The sequence below is a fragment of the Rhododendron vialii genome, chromosome 4a (genome assembly GCF_030253575.1).
Source record: "Rhododendron vialii isolate Sample 1 chromosome 4a, ASM3025357v1".
Classification (NCBI taxonomy): Eukaryota; Viridiplantae; Streptophyta; class Magnoliopsida; order Ericales; family Ericaceae; genus Rhododendron; species Rhododendron vialii.
The window spans coordinates 30052966-30066872 of NC_080560.1; the positions used below are offsets into that span (position 1 = coordinate 30052966).

General features: G+C 49.4%; 1 pseudogene; it reads right to left on the reverse strand.

Moving 5' to 3' along the window:
- Window positions 1-3109: 3109 nt before the first annotated feature.
- Window positions 3110-5222, reverse strand: LOC131323887 (DNA polymerase-like; annotated as a pseudogene).
- Between the last annotated feature and the right edge of the window lie 8685 nt (window positions 5223-13907).

Sequence of the window (13907 nt, forward strand, 5' to 3'; positions counted from 1 at the left end):
CCTAGAGTACCCAAGGAATACACACTTAATAGAGCGAGGATCAAGTTTATCGCGGCCGGGATCCAGGGCATGAACATAACACGTGCACCCAAAAATTTTAAGAGGTAAAGAATATAAAGAACAACTAGGGTGCAAAATACTATAGGGAATCTGGCCCCCAAGAACACGGGAGGGCATGCGATTCACAAGGTAGCCGGCAGTAAGGACGGCGTCGCCCCAAAAGGATTTGGGAACCGTTCGCTGGATTAAAAGAGCTCGGGCAACCTCTGTCAAATGTCGTATCTTGCGTTCGGCAACCCCATTTTGTTGGGGAGTGCGAGAACACGAAGATTGATGAAGAATACCATGCTCATCAAAAAAGGCAGACAAAACATTATAGAAATATTCACCAGCATTATCCGAACGAAAGATACGAAGAGAAACATCAAATTGAGTCTTTATTTCCATATAAAAAGATTTGAAAATTGAGTACAAGTCTGACCGGTTTTTCATGAGATAAACATAAGTAAGCCTAGAATAGTCATCCACAAAAATAACAAAATACTGAAAACCACCACGTGATGAAACACGCACTGGACCCCAAATATCGGAGTGAACTAAATGAAAAGGACGAGACACTCGACTCTCTACTCTAGGCGGAAAAGAAACACGACGGTATTTACTGAACTCACAGACTTCACATGGTAAAGACTGAAGACCACGACACGACGGAACTAACTGCTGGAGAGTCTGAAGGGAGGGATGACCAAGACGGCAATGATGTTCATAAGGAGATACGGAAGCCTGAAAAGCAACAGAGGCAGGAGGTGCGCGTTCGCCAGTGTCAAAATAGTATAGACCACCACGCTCAACACCGCCACCAATCTTCTTCCCTGTCTGGAGATCCTGAAATACACAATAACCAGGAAAAAAGGTAACCGAACAATTTAAGGATTGAGTAAGTTTACTAACAGACATAAGACTATGGGGAAAACGAGGAACATGTAAAACAGAGTCTAATGTAAGAGAAGAATGTAAGATAACAGAACCCAAACCAGCAATGTCAGAAGAGGAACCGTCAGCCAAGGCAACACTAGAAGACTTCACAAGAGGACGAGAACCAGAGAGGTGGATGGAGTGACCTGTCATATGATCGGTAGCTCCAGAATCAATAACCCACGGAGTATTAGAGGCCAGGCCAGCAAAGGTGGAGCCTTTCTGAGCGAACGTAGCAGTGGAAGAGGAGGGCACATAAGGGGACGGCTGGGAAATCAGGCGATCATACTCATCCTCTGGAATAGTAACAACTCGTGGAATGGAGCTGGGCACAGAAACAGAGCCATCATCCTCAGAAACAGTAACCTGATGAGCAGATGGGCGGCCATGAAGAATCCAACAAAAATCAACTGTATGATTAGTACCATGGCAATAGGTGCAGGAACGAGACCCACGAGCACGAGCACGACTAAAATCACGACCACGACCACCACTACCGGAATCACGACCACCAACAGACTGCATCGGACCACTGCTACCAGAATCACGACCATATCCACGGCCAGTAGGACCACGACTGCCTCCCCCACGGTCAAAACCACGAGAAGAAGTACCACCACAAGGAATCGTGGTAACCAAAGCGGAGCGGGCAGCAGGGGTCAAATCAACACTGGAGTCAGGAATAGAGGCCTGACGGACACGACTGAACACCTCACTGAGAGAAGGTAAATCTCTACCACCCAAAAGATTGGACCGGATAGAATCATATGCTGGCGAAGGTAAACCAAACAGAAAATGAGCTACCTGCAAGCGCTCACGCTGACGCTCCATAACCTGAATGTCTGAAGAAATAGGCTCACAAGTGTTGAGCTCCTCACACACACCACAGAACTTGGCATAATACTCTTCCAAGGATAAGTGCCGAGGTCAAGAGAAAAGAACTGTTGATGAAGAGCATAAGTCTGGCGGAGATTATCAGCCCCAGAAAACATCTCCTTAACCTTCATCCATACTTTTTTCGTAGTAGATAAGAAAACCAGAGTATTCTTAATATTTTCCTCCATACTATTCCAAAGCTCAACACGAATCTTAGCATCTGCAGGAACCCAAGCACCATATGATGCGGCAGTCGCCGCGGGAGGATCATCAGTAAGATAATGATAGTCGGACTCCCCGACATAATAGACTTCAACAGCCTTAGCCCAAACAGCATAATTTCGACCATTCAATAAGGTAGAGGTAATGGACAACCTGTCACAAGACCGGGAAGAACGACTAACAGCGGAAGTCACAGTACTAGAACTAGAAACAGAGGCAGCGCCAGAGCTCATTGCAAATATACCAACCAGAAACTATGCCAATAACACAGAGGCAGCCACAATCATCAACAAACCGCGATCACCAGCAAACAAGAGCAATAAAATAACAAGACCAAGAAGAAACGAGAAGTCCAAAATAGCCAGACATAAAGTAGGGCAGCCAAATAAGCCCACAAATAAGAACAGAACAAAATACCAACGGCAAACTCATACCAAAGTGTCAGAAGCAAGCGACAGAAGCATAAAGAGACAGAGATCAGCAATTAGAAGAGGCGTCGGAGGTCGGTGACGACGAAAGAGAGGTTGCCGAGGGATGGGCAGGGGCTGACGGGGGCTGGGGAGAGCCGACGAGGGCAGGGTGAGGGCCAACGGTGGCTGTCGGGATGAGAAAAAGTGTATAGGGTGTTCTGATCGAAAATGGCAAGATCGACGTTAACAGATGCCGCAATGAACAGTATCCGATGAACAGTCGCGTGAACAGTGCCGGTGAACAGTCGCGTGAACAGTACGATGAACAGTGACGTGAACAGTGCTGCAATGAACAGTGTCGTTTTAGGGTTTTTTTTTTTTTTTTTTTTTTTTGCGTCAAGATGATAGCGGAGGGCTGATGGTGGCTGGTGGGTAGTGGGTGGCTGTCGTAGTCGGCCGATGGTGGCTGCTATAGTAGGTTTAGGGTTTCTAGGGTTTCAAAGGTGGCTGCTATAGTAGGTTTAGGGTTTCAAAGGTGGTTTAAGATTGGGATTGAGAACCCGCTCTGATACCATGTTGTTTGGAGAGGAAAAAGTGTGTAAGGTTACTTTTACCTTCACACATAATCATTTATTTATATAAGGAGATAGTTCATTACATAATGTAAATAAGCAATGTGGGACTAAACACAATATACTAGTATATGAGTATACTAGTATTCCAACAGAAGCATCGTAGTATTTCATACGAAAGATGCTCAGAGCCAGTGAGGAAATGGTAATCTTGCTTTCTATGTCAATCTTGTACTCCTTCCAATATATCTCTTGAGCTTTAAGCATTACACCTCCAAGGAGAAGGATGTCCTGCTTCATATAGTCTAACAAGCATTTTTTCATACTAGCCAGTAGCCAGATTTGACAGTGTCACCTCATCATATGGGATAGAGCCTTTTGGGTCTAGACTCGGGCATATATTCTTAGCTAGGGAGCTAAGTTTGCTAGGGAGTAGATTCAAGGAGTCTCTGAAGCGGAATAACATCTTTTTACCAGAATAGACAGCTATCTCGTAAATCCTTTTGTTCCTCATCAGTGGTTTTAGCTTGTAGCTCTTGTGATAACATGCTAGGTGCTTAAGCAAGAGAATTCCATCGAATCTAGAGAAGTTGTGGAAGAAAACAGTCAAAGTTGATTGTTCTTGTCTAACAATCATAGATATCCTAAATACCAAGTCATAAAGTACCTTTGTACTCCTTTCTTCAAACGAATCCAAGATTATTGAATAGTCACTGAAATAGGTATCAATCATAATATCATTGATCTGTTCATCGGGACAAACCATCAAGACACCAGCAGCATAAGGCGTATGAACGTTATCGATCAGTATAGTCTCCGTATCGGCTACCATGAATGGTTTCAGCTCAGTGCAACATGATTTGAGTGCTGTGATATGGGTTGGATGGCTACGCTTATGATTTAGGATCTCTCTTGCGGTTATTGGATCGATCTCACTCAATCCGGCTTCAATGATTTCTGAAAGTGAGATATCTCTCTCCTCTGAAGATGGGGGTTGCCTATCCATCTTTTGGCCGTCCATATAGACTCGGATATCGACTGGAACTACACAATCACCATCGTAGATTTCAGCATATTTCCTAATATATCGAGATATATGTGCATAGACCTCACTCTTTGGAATTAACTAACAATCTGGATAAGTCAAGGGGATAGCATCACCTAGCGTAAATGAGATCTCTTCGTAAGATCGCTTCATGGTGTGGGTATATGATATATCTTGCAACCGGATGCACCTTTTCCAAGAACTCTGCCGGTGATCATCTCCTGGACGAGCAAGGCCTCCTCCACATGATTCACCTCCAGGAGGAGCATGCGTCCTCCACAAGATTCACCTCCAAGAGAAGGCATGCTTCCTCCACAAGATTCACCTCCAGGAGGAGCATGCTTCCTCCACAAAGTTCACCTTTCGGAGGAGCATGCTTCCTCCACAAAGTTCACCTCCCGGAGGAGCATGCCTCCTCCACAAGTTTCACCTCCAGGAGGAGGCATGCTTCCTCCACAAGGTTCACCTCCCGGAGGAGCATGCTTCCTCCACAAAGTTCACCTCCCGGAGGAGCATGCTTCCTCAACAAAGTTCACCTCCCGGAGGAGCATGCCTCCTCCACAAGTTTCACCTCCCGGAGGAGGCATGCTTCCTCCACAAGATTCACCTCCAGGAGGAGGCATGCTTCCTCCACAAAGTTCACCTCCAGAAGGAGGCATGCTTCCTCCACAAGTTCACCTCCAGGAGGAGCATGCTTCCTCCATAATGTTCACCTCCAGGAGGAGCATGCTTCCTCCACAAGATTCACCTCCAGGAGGAGCATGCTTCCTCCACAAAGTTCACCTCCAGGAGGAGGCATGCTTCCTCCACAAGATTCACCCCCAGGAGGAGCATGCTTCCTCCACAAAGTTCACCTCCAGGAGGAGCATGCTTCCTCCACAAGATTCACCTCCAAGAGGTGCATGCTTCCTCCACAAAGTTCACCTCTCGGAGGAGCATGCCTCCTCCACAAGATTCACCTCCCGGAGGAACATGCTTCCCCCACAATGTTCACCTCCAGGAGGAGCATGCCTCCTCCACAATGTTCACCTCCGGGAGGAGCAAAGCTTCCTCCACAAACTGCGTCTCCGGAGGAGCAAGGCTTTCTCCAAGAATTCTCCACCCGCGGAGGGGTGAGGTCATCTCCGGGCACCTCACCTCCTACTCGACACTTCGAAGACTCCACGAACTCTTAAAGGGGACTCTATACACCATCCTAGGCTGGGAGCAGGGCCTAGGTACCCCGCTCGGGACCTACGGAGGAATGTGGCTTGGAGGCTAGAGCAAGGGGTTTGTCAAGGAGGACGAGCTTGCCTCCGGCAAGCTCTAACTTGACCGGTCCTAGAGAGAGAGGGGGCATTGACCGCTATCTGACATCTCGGAAGAAGTATCATACCTACCGCCTGGCACCTCGAAGCTCGTATCATACCTCGCCTGACTCGGCAGATGATACGGGTCTCCATGCATCACCGAAATAGCCTCTGTCGGTTCCTTGGTTACAAGCCCCAAGGCCTGACTTGGGACTAAGAGAGGAAAAGAGGTCAACCTCCATTCTGTCCACCAATGGGGAGGAGCCCTACACCTGGCTCTCCTTCATCTCCAAGGCTCATATAAAAGACAAGCATTCAATACCGATCAACAACCATTCAAGGCATTCAATACGCACCTACTCTCCACTGCCATCCCTCTCTCTCTCTAAGTCCGCCCCGAGCTCTCTCCTCCTCCACCTCCGGTGGTTCTCGAGCACCGTCGTAGCAACCGCCATATACTCGGAGGGCGACCTCAGGCACTCTTCCCGCTCCTACCTCCCACATTATACTCTGCTAGGGAAGAGTGGTGCTTGCTACAATGCCTCCAAAAAAGCCAATAGGAGCTCCCGGACTGAGTGGTATTGAGGGCTTGGAGGCTACCTCCGACCCCGTCATAGAAGAAATGCAACCCATTATGCAAACCGCTATCGTCGAACAGTTGCGTTCGGTGACCGAAACCCTGCCACGATGCAACAAAATCAAAACCTCTTGATGGAGACCGTACTCGCCCTGCAGAAGAAAAGCACCACCCCTCCTCCGCCTCAGGCGGAGACGGAGGGAACTCATCCTACTGGCTCTCAAACTGAGACTTGCGACAACCAAACCGGTGAGGGAGCACAAAACCTCCAATCCAAGGAGACGCTTACTCCTCCTCCAGAGATTAGCTCCCAAAAGCCCCCCTCCACGGGCGTGGGTTCAGCCGCCGTAGTCTAGAACACGGCAAACACAACCCCCGTCACTTTCGAGCAAGTGCGAGCACTCATCCAATCCGAAAAGAAATCCATCACCTTTGCTCCCGAGCAGACCTATGCCCTCCGTACCCTATAGCGGTCGCAAGCATGCCATATCCAGAGGGATACACGGTCCCTAAGTTCATCCGTTTCGACGGAAGGAAGGGGAACGCCAAGGAGCACGTCATCCGTTTTGTGGACAGCCTCGGCGTCCACAGCGGTGACCGTAACTTAAGGCTACGAGAGTTCTCCAAATCCTTGACGGACAAGGCATACTCATGGTATGCCAATCTCGCTCCTAGCTCGGTCCTCTCTTGGGAGGACATGGTAAAAAAGTTCTACTCCAAGTTCTTTTACGTGGAGGATCGCCTCACAACCCTCCAACTGATGAAGGTGACTCAAAGGCCCTCCGAGGACTTGAATGCTTACGTCCGCCGCTTCCGCGAGCTATCGGTGGATGTTCAGGAACCGATATCGGAAGATCGCTTGGCCAAGATTTGTGTGGACGGAATGCAGCCGACCTTCAAGCCCCATCTGGTCACTCACCATTTCCCAGATTTCTCCGCATTGTATGAGGCGGCCCGGAACTTGAATGAAACAGTGGAACCCCCACTTCCTCCACCTCGCTACCAACATTCTCCTCGCGGAAGGCATCCGAATTCAAGACAAACGGCGTATGCGGCCTCTGGCCCACCACCTAGTCGAAGTCGGGGGTATCCGGCAAAACGCCCGAAGTACAATGAGCCTCCACCTCTGCCGGTAACAGCAGCGGAGGCCCAAGCATTCTTGGATGCTTGGGTACAAGACGGCAAGGTAGCACTTCCAGAAGCCAGGAAGGAACCTACTCGGAGAGATATGGAACATCCGGACTATTGCATTTACCATAGGATGGTCCGCCATCCTACCAAAGACTGTTGGGGCCTCCGAACTTTGTTCGAAAAATTTATGGTTGAAGAAGCCGTGGAGCTCACGGCGACCAAAGATGTCCTCCGGAACCCCCTCCCAAATCACAAAGATAATGGGAATGCTGTCATGATGTTGACTATCTCCCACCATGAAGAGAATGAAGAACCCGCCACGTGTGAAATAGCTAACACAGAAGGGCCGGAGTGCCCAAATTTTGAGGAAAGGCGGGCCTCCTCCTTCCAAAACTCTACGAAATTTAAATGGTTATTTGATCAGTTTGGCTTTTCCCAGGCAACAAGATTCGAGGCGACCAAGGCCATACTTCGCGTGGCTGAGGAGCACGGAGAGCAATGCATGGGCCTATCCGGCTCTGTGAGGAAGATTCTCCGTGACAATCATCTTCCCATCACTTTCACGGAGGCCGACCGACAACTCCCTTTCCCCCACAACAGGCCCTTGTATGTTCCGATCACCATAAATGGGATGGAGTTTCAAAGAGGTTTTCTAGATGGCGGAGCCTCACTCAACATCCTACCTTACTCCGTTTTCAAGGCGGCAGGCATCCCATCCGGCCATTTAGTCAACCAACCCATCACAATTTCCGAATTTGGAAACCATAGCCAGCAATCCATGGGATTTGTCCAAGTGGACCTCATCGTGGGGCCGATACGATCTGTCACTAAGTTCCACGTGATCGACTCCGAGACGACTTACCAAGCCCTCCTCGGTAGGACTTGGATGCACCGATATGCAGCGGTCCCCTTCACATTCCACCAATACATGAAGGGAATATACAAGAATGGTCTGGTCACCATTGTCGGTTCTCAAAAGCCTTTCAAACTGGAAGAGTCTCACATGGCGGATGCCATATTCTATGACGACCCAAATGAGGAAGAGCCCCCGGCTCCTCCGAGGGGCATCTCGATCCCCAAATGGGATGAAATCTCGAAGGAAGGATCTCCATCCACAAACAACCCCAACGAGAAAAAGAGGGCTAGAGATGTTATCTTGGCCAAGGCCCGAGCACCCACGGAGGACAACGCTGGCCCCAAAGTGGTGAAGTACACGAGGCCGGACGGTAAGGAGGTCTATCGCTTGTGAAGGTGCGGGGAGCTAGCTTCCTCGCCTAGGGAAGCCGGCTCCCAAGCGGAATGTCATGAAGTCCGCGAGGATGAAGGGGACCTCGTGGAACACCTCACTCAATGTTGCTCCTTATCTAGTCTCACGCAAAATCAACCGAACAAGCTAAAGAAGAACAAGAAGAAGAGAGAACCTCCCACAATCCAAAAGTTGACAACACCAGATGAGGGCCAGGAAGAGCAACCCCCAGCCCTCCAAGAAGTCAAGGTGGCTCCAGAATGCTTACAAGATGGGCCTCGGCCTCAGAAGCAAGAGTTAGAGGAAATGAACTTGGCCCCGGAGGGCATGCCTCCAAAACCAATTTTTCTAGCCAAAGATCTTCCTGGAGAGAAAAAGAAGGCTTTCATTGCACTCATCCGTGAGTACATTGAGGTTTTTGCATGGAACTATGAAGAAATGCCAGGATTGGACCCCGGAGTCACCACACATAAACTCAATGTGGTGCCTTTGGCTCGTCCGGTGAAGCAAGGCGTTCGGTTTTACAAGCCTGACGTGGAGTTAAAGATCAAGGATGAAGTAGTCAAACTCCTCAAAGCCGGATTCATCAGGCCCATCCAACACCCCTCCTGGCTCTCCAGCATCATCCCGGTGCTGAAGAAGAATGGGCAACTCCGCGTTTGCGTGGATTTTAGAGACTTGAACAAATCTTGCCCGAAGGATGAATTCCCTCTTCCTAGCATCGACACGCTTGTGGACTCGACCTCCGGGCACCACATGTTCTCATTCATGGATGGGTTTAGTGGATACAACCAAATCAGGATGGCCCCTGACGATGCACCTAAGACCTCCTTCCGGACTCCCAATGGCAACTTTTTCTACACTGTTATGCCATTCGGCTTGAAGAATGCAGGAGCCACATATCAGCGGGCGATGACCGCCCATCTTCCATGATATGTTCCACAACATACTCGAGTTCTATATAGATGATCTGGTGGTCAAATCCAAAGGACAAGAGACCCATCTGGAGGACCTCCGAAGGGTATTTGAGAGATGCAAAAAGTATCGGCTACGGATGAACCCGCTGAAATGCGCATTCGGAGTCACAGCCGGCAAGTTCCTTGGCTGCATTGTCCACCGTCATGGGGTTGATCCCGACCCCGCCAAAGTCATTGCCATCCGAGAAATGCCTCGGCCCACCAATGTGGACGAACTCTGAACATTCTTGGGGCGCACATCTTATTTACGGAGGTTTATCCCCGCTATGGCTGAGATCACCCAACCGTTCAGCAATCTGATTAAGAAGGATGCCAAATTTGTCTGGACGGAGGAACACAACAAGGCATTTGAGGTTATTAAAATAGCATTAGTCTCTCCACTCACAATGACTCCTCCTCAACAAGGAAAGCCCCTCCTCCTGAACGTGCTCCACTCCCCGCTCCATTGGGGCCCTCCTAGCTCAAGAGGTGGATGGAACTGAAAGACCAGTTTACTCCATAAGCAGAGTTATACAAGGGGCGGAATCGCGATACTTGCCAATAGAACGCCACTGCCTCGCTCTTGTGTTCGCCGCACAGAAGCTCCGCCACTATCTCCTTTCATACCCTCTCCACCTCATCACAAAATGTGATCCAATCAGGTACCTCCTCAATCGCCCTGCTCTGGCTGGTAGGCCGGCCCGATGGCTGCTTTCTTTGGCGGAATATGAGATCATTTGTAAAGCCCCTCGGGCAGTTAAAAGCCAAGCTCTGGCCAATCTTTTGGCTCATTTTCCAAGTGGCCAATACGAACCCCCATCTGAAGATTTGCCAGGAGATGAGTTCCAAGCAGCCCAAGTGGAGGTTGGAGAGTGGAGCCTTAGTTTGATGGATCATCCACGACTAAAGGTGGAGGTGCTGGAATAGTTCTAACGGCCCCTAGTGGAGGAAAGATCAACCTCTCCTACAAACTCGATTTTCATTGCTCCAACAACGAAGCCAAGTATGAAGCACTCATCCTTGGCCTCATGGCCGCCCTGAATTGCGGCATAACCCTCCTATGCATTAAAGGGGACTCCAAACTAGTCATTCGGCAAACGAACGGCGAATATGCAATTAGAGAACCTCCACTTGCCTCTTACAGGACCATTGTACAAAGATTAACAAGCAAATTCGACGCCCTCCGCTTGGAACATGCCCCCCGCTCAGAGAATCGTCATCCCGACGCCCTCGCGACCCTCGCCTCCAAGGTGGAAGTTTCAGGGATGCCAACCAAAATCGAAATTCTCAAGAGAAGCGTGCCTTGCTCCGTAGCCGAGATCTTCCCCGAAGAAGAAGTTGAAGATTGGAGAACCCCCATCTCCAACGAACTAAAGAGTACCTCCGCCGCCATAACCCTCAGTAATTTGAAACATTTCACCATTTATCAAGGAGTTCTATACTATAGGGGCTCCGGAGGGTTGCTAGCGCGTTGCATTGGGGAGGAAGAAGCCAAGGTCAAAATCCAGGAAGTTCATGAGCGATCATGTGAAACCGGAGACGTAAGCCTCTACAGACGACTCCAACGCCAAGGATATTATTGGCCCACCATGGCGACAGACGCGGCGGCGTTGCAGAGTAAATGTCCCAAATGTAGAGAAATCCCGTCCAAGGCGGAATGCAATTTCATCGGAGTATACAGTGATTGGAGGAAACCCTACATTGATTTTCTGACCGATGGTACCTTACCTCCTGATCGAGTTGACATGGAGATAGTCAATAAACGAGCTCCAAAGTTCTTTGTTCACAACGAAGAACTCTTTCGAAGAAGTTTCGAAGGAAAACCTCTGAAGTGCTTAGCAGGTCCTGAAACTTCAAAAGCATTAGAAGTCACGCACGAGACCGAGCACCAGGGAGGAGCCAAGCTATTCCAACACTTACTCCATGTAGGCTATTATTGGCCCACCATGGAAGAGGATGCTAAAAACCATGTCAAAAGGTGTAAGGCGTGCCAGGTTCACGGCAATATGATTCATGCCCCCGCCGTTGACCTTAGAGCCATTGGAACCCCATGGCCATTCCGTACTTGGGGCATGGACTTGATCGGTCCAATCAACCCTCCCTTGAGAGGAAACATTTGGCTACTCACCGCCACAAAGCTCTATACAAAATGGGTGGAAGCCATCCCTCTCAAAAGGGCAACCGGACCAGCCGTCTCCAATTTCATTCGAGAGCACATCATATGCCGATTCGGAATTCCCAAAGTCATCCTCTCCGACAATGGCACACCCTTTGTCAACCGCCAAGTCGGGCAGCTCCTATTCTCCTATTACGTCACTCACCACAAGTCCACGGCCTATTATCCTAAAGGAAACGGGCAAGCGGAGGCGACCAACAAGACTCTCCTCAAAATATTGAGCCGAACGTTAGAGGATCACCAAAAGAACTGGGCATATGCCTTGCCCATGGCTCTCTGGGCTTATCGAACCTCCAAAAGAAGACCCACCCAAATGACCCCTTTCTCCTTGGTTTATGGGGCCGAGGCAGTCCTCCCCCTAGAAATTGCAATACCATCGGCACGGGTGGCGCTACGAAGCGAGGTCCTCCATGACACAAGACCAAGCGAGTTGGAAGCACTGGACGAACGAAGGGATCGGGCGCAGGCTAACCTTCGCGTCTATCAGCGGAGGATAGCCCGAGCCTACGATGCCTTGGTTAGACCGCGACAATTCGCGGAAGGAGACTTGGTCTTGAAGGCAGCACCTCATGTCATGAAAGGGAAGTCAGCCTCCAAATTTGCCGCGAAGTGGGAGGGACCGTTCGTGGTGAAAGAAGCAAACGAGAATGGATACTACCGACTCTCGGAGCTGAACTCTAACGTCCTCCTCGCACCCATCAACGCAAAGTGGTTGAAAGCATACCACCCTTAGCATATGTTCCTCCTTTATTATGCAAGCTTTTATTTGGTGTAATCAAAGAAGTTCAAAATTCTTAAGAGCTCCATTTTATGATTGCCCTACGAGTTAATCATGTGATGGAACTCCACGAGAAGGTGAACACTATGTATTGTACCTCCTTGTTAGGAACTTTATCAAATTATGAGTTCAATCCCCCATATCTCAAGTCTTTCTCCATACTTACGTATTGTACCTCCTCGTTAGAAGCCTTATCGATATGAGTTCATTCCTCCACATTTTAAGGCTTCCTCCATGATTGGTTGTTGCTATAGAAAGACTAGAAGAAAGAGAATCATCCCAACCTAAAGTTCGGCAAGCATGATTAGACGGATAAATGATAAGTCATGCCTACGGAGTGACAACTCTACAATAAATGTTACGATTCATCCTTCGGACCACCAAGCACAAGGGAGTCCTGCGTTTATAGGCCTGGCCCGGATTCCCTCATTTCCTAAATTAGTCCTACGCTTGTAGGCCTGGCCCAGATTCCCCCTACTTCCCGAATTCACTCGCCCCTTTTTCGTGAAAATCCATTTCCTAGTCCCGATTCTCCTATGATTCGGGATGACGCGTCCACATCCATATTTCACCTCAAGCCATGAGACATCAAGTCTCCAAGTTTCTCCAAATGCTTTTAAAAAGGACCGGAACTCGCACCATAGCAAATACAAAAAAACCAATATCAAACACCTGAATCCTCAGGTCCTCTTCTCTTCCATTTACCTCAACCATGGCTCCTCAATCACCAATCACAAGGTACCTCCACACTCCGACACCGTCCCGAGCGGGACCTAATTCTCCGGTGTGGAGCTACATCCCGCGGATGAGGCGCCTCCCAGCCACGGGGGACACGCAATTCCTCCTACTAAGGGAGGGAGTCGAATCTCCACCAGATTGGTTTATAAAAGGAGGTGTACCGCAACATCTGGTGGAGGAATACAACCACATGGCGTCGTCTGGTCAAGCTTCCCTCACTAAGGAACTCATTCAAGCATGGGATTCACTCCCATTGCGCCATCTCCAATTTCACCGGTCACCAAACGACCTCCCGACGCACACTCACCAACTCCGAAAAGATACAGAATTAATCCTCCCATCTAAAGTGCACCACGCCGAGGTTCTTTCAGCTCACGGCTTTGATCAACTGAGAATCACAGCCGAACAACTGATAATGTACGGCCAACCATCGTACCGCCTCTCCGTCACAACTTTCGTCACCCCCGATCAATCCCAAGACCTCGGACCAGCCTTCATTCCCACGGCGGAAGAAGAACACCCAATATTCAGCAGCGACACACCAAGACCCTCCACCCGTCCCTCAGTAACAATTCTATGGTGGAACTGCGAAGGAGCCACCCGCATGAGTTTCTACAAGTACTTTCTTGACACCGTCACACTGCATCAACCAGATTTGGTGGTGGTTTCCAACACATGGATCGGCGGACATCTCGCCAAGCAGATGAGCTTAACTATTGGATTCGCCAATTCCGCCATCGTGGATCCCCTTACCCCCTACTCATTGGGAGGGATATGGATACTGTGGACTAATAAGCTCCACTGCACTATCTTGGGCACCTACCACAATGAGATCACCGCGCTGATAGACGTGCCGTCCATGTAATAACATTACCGGAAGATCGAATCCTCCTTATAACTTGCCGGCGAACTACCC